We start from the raw sequence: 3,691 nt of genomic DNA, 5'->3' as shown, positions 1-3,691 counted from the left end.
ACTGGAACAAAATGTTATCAAATGGAAGTCTGTGATCTAATTAGTGTCAGTTTAGGGATCCTTGATGTGAAAAAGTTTGGGAACCACTGCTTCAGTGTACAGAATTAGATTTGTTGTTGGGGAAAAAAGAGAAATTGAATTGTAGCATGTTTGCATATTATATTTCTCAAAGTAAATATGACCATGGTCATCATCTATAATGAATGCATTTATATTGTTTGGGGTATGTATTGCTAAAAAATGGACAGGTAATATCAACATACTACACATTGCTCATTTTTTACAGGATGTGGCCAGCATACTGAATTCTGCCATATGACATGGAGGCAGCACCTACAGTAGAAGGGGGACAAGAGCTGGATTAACAAAGTGCTGCAGCTCTGAACCTGGACACACCTGTGCGGTACAGAGGGAAGGATGAAGATTAAACTGAGTTTACGCCCCCAATGAGCTAACACCACTGTACAGCCACCTCCACCTTATTCCCTGTGGTCCACAATGGGGGGATTTGTGCTGACAGCCATCAGTCATTCCAGAGTGCTTTCTGTCCACATAACCTCAGTCTCATCCAGTCAAAAGGGTTCTGAATCAGGGTACTGCATGTAAGACCCATTCAAACCACCTTTTGCTAATTTGCTAGAATAACGACCCCATACAGCTGCATCAACACCAGGTCAGAACCATCCTACGCAGAGTCAACGCGAGGAAAGCAGCTGGCCCAGATGGCATCACAGGAAGGATTCTCAAGGCCTGTGCAGACCAACTAGCAGAAGTATTTACCACCATCTTTAAATTCTCGCTACTACAGTCTGCAGTCCCCATCTGTCTTAAGTCAGCCACAATCATCCCAGTACCCAAGAAAACAGTGAACTGCCTTAAACCCCCATCATCCCCAAATGTTTTGAGAGACTCATCCTTTCTCACATCAAATCTGCCATCCCTGCTGACCTGGACCAACACCAGTTTGCATATCGAGCAAACAGGTCGACAGAGGATGCAGTCATCACTGCTCTCTGCACAGCCCTGACACACGAGGTGCACACCAAGGAACTTAAAGCTCTCCGCTGTCTCTACCTTCTCCCTGTGAATGTGGAGGCAGAGTGCTCGGTGCTGTCTCATTATTGTCCGTTATCAGTCCTACTATGGTGGTATCATCAGCAAATTTAACAATGGTGTTGGTAGGATGGATGGGGGAGCAGTCATGAAGAGGGAGTAGAGGAGGGGGCTAAGGACACTCCCCTGTGGTTTGCAAATGTTCAGGATGAGAGTGGATGATGTGAGATCTCCCATCCTGACGTTCTGGGGTCTGTTGCTCAGAAAGTCCAGTATGTACACAGTGAACTGCCTAAACTCAGGTTACTCAGCTTCTGAACCAGTTTGTGGGGGATAACTGTATTAAATGCTGAGCTGAAATCCACAAACAGCACTCTGGCATAGGTGTTCGCCTGATCCAAGCGGGCTGACCTCACCTGGACCACACACATCTCCCATCAGGTGAGGAAGGCCCAACAGAGGTTTTACTTCCTCAGCAAGCGGAGGCACGCTCACCTCCCTCAACACCTGCTGACCAACTTCTATCGGTCAGCAACAGAGAGCCTCCTGACCTTCTGCTGTACGGTGTGGTTCTCCAGCTGTACAGAGGAGAACAGTTGGTGAAGGCAGCAGAGCGTGTCATCGGGACAACACTATCCCCCCCCTCAGAGACATATACTGGCCGACTCCAAAAGAAAGCCAGGTGTATCATAAAGGACCCCACTCACCCTGGACATTACCTGTTCTCCCCTCTGCCTTCTGGAAAAAGACATAGGACAATCAGATCCAGAACCAACAGACTGAAAACCAGCTTTTCCCCCCAGGCAGTCAAAAGCACAAACCCTCCTCTCCATCTCCTCCCTCTATAAAGACCCCCAAAATTGAAAGTGCAGTAACATTATGTATATATGTGCCACCTCATCGTCTTTATTTATTTTGATTGTTATATTTTACTATTAAAATTTTCTATTTTTGTTGTTATTTTCTATTTTGCTATTTAAATGTTCTATTTTGTTATTTTATATTTTACTATTTATATTTTATATTTCTGTTTGTCTGTGATTTAACTGTCATATTGAGAGCTGCTGAACTGTGTTTCGTTGTTGAAAACAATGACAATAATGATCTATTCTATTCTATATTCTATTTACAATTTTCTCCAGACTAACCCATAAACCCTTTACAATTCATAGCATGTTTCAGTATATCTACCAGTTTATCTGTTATACTGGGCACATGCTCCTGTGATAAACTCACACGGGCATTGTGGTCAGTCTGAAAAAAAGGAACTGTTTCTAGAACAATATGATCCTGCATGTTCAAATGTATCGGCATTCTGTACACACTCAAATTGAGTTGTGTAATGCATATGTAATATAACATGCCAAAATCTAATAACTGAATCTATACTTTTTCTTTTTTTTGCATGTCAACATCTGTTATACATCACATATGAATGTATTAGTCTCAATATACTTATTTATTTTCACTTGTTTAATTCTGCACATATTTTGCACCACTGCCAATATTTGGAACATCCTCTTATCTTTATCATCTGCATTTACATAGTCTTTCATTGTTTCAGCGCTGCATTTACTTAATCCCTACATCTAGTAAGTAAGTAAGTAAAGTTTATTTATATAGCACCTTTCACAGATAAAAATCACAAAGTGCTTCACAATAAAATGCAATACAACACAAGAAGTCACAATACAAGCAAATTGAAATACAAATAGAAAACATAACAAACAACCATAAAACCCACTTGACTAAGTAAAAGCCTGCTTTAGTTTTAATTTTGTCACCTATTTTTAATTTAGTCTTATTCTTAGTCTTGTGCCAAAACATTTTGTTAGTCAAGTTTTAGTCGACTAAAAGTCTCATCATTTTAGTCTAGTTTTAGTCAAAAGAGAACTCAAGGTATCTTAGTCAAGTTTTAGTCGACTAAAAGTCTCGCCATTTTAGTCAAGTTTTAGTCAAAACATTTTAGTCTTTTTTTAAATAAATTATTTCTGATAACCATTTCAGACAAATAGTTATAAAAATAAATAAATGCTATATATATATATATATATATATATAGTTATATACATATTGAGCCTCTTCCTTAACGACAAAAACAACTGCATGAGGAAAGGATATTTTACAATAAAATAAATGCAGCACGAAACTGGCGAGGCGTATTTCAAGTGAACGCAACATGTGTTGTTTTTCAGACAACGGCAGCTGCAGACTGTCGTACGTCTCGTGTTGGAAATAGAGACAAACTTTTACACCGTTTAGCTGTCAGCATTTTAACTGTGTTAAATCCAACTGCTAGCTAACGGTGGGCTAACGTTACTTGCTGCCAAGTGTTAACTAGCGCCTCGTGCAGCGATGTTTCGATTGACTCTAACGTCCGTTTAGGAGCATCAGAGAGAAGCGCAGGCTATTCGGTCCGGTAGATAACGGTCGTTAGGGCACCTGTCGGTGTAGTAGCACCGGGTCTCAGTAACACCTGAATATTCTATCTCATGATGAAAAAGTAGACGATTGTAGACGAAAATGAAGAGAGATTTTATCTTAGTTTTTATTTTATGCAAAACATTTTAGTCTCGTCTTTTTTCGTCAACAATAATGCATGTTAATTTAGTCTTAGTCAGCGTTTTTGGACATTGGC

Source organism: Perca fluviatilis, chromosome 4, assembly GCF_010015445.1.
Source record: "Perca fluviatilis chromosome 4, GENO_Pfluv_1.0, whole genome shotgun sequence".
Lineage (NCBI taxonomy): Eukaryota > Metazoa > Chordata > Actinopteri > Perciformes > Percidae > Perca > Perca fluviatilis.
Note: the sequence above shows the minus strand (reverse complement) of the source record.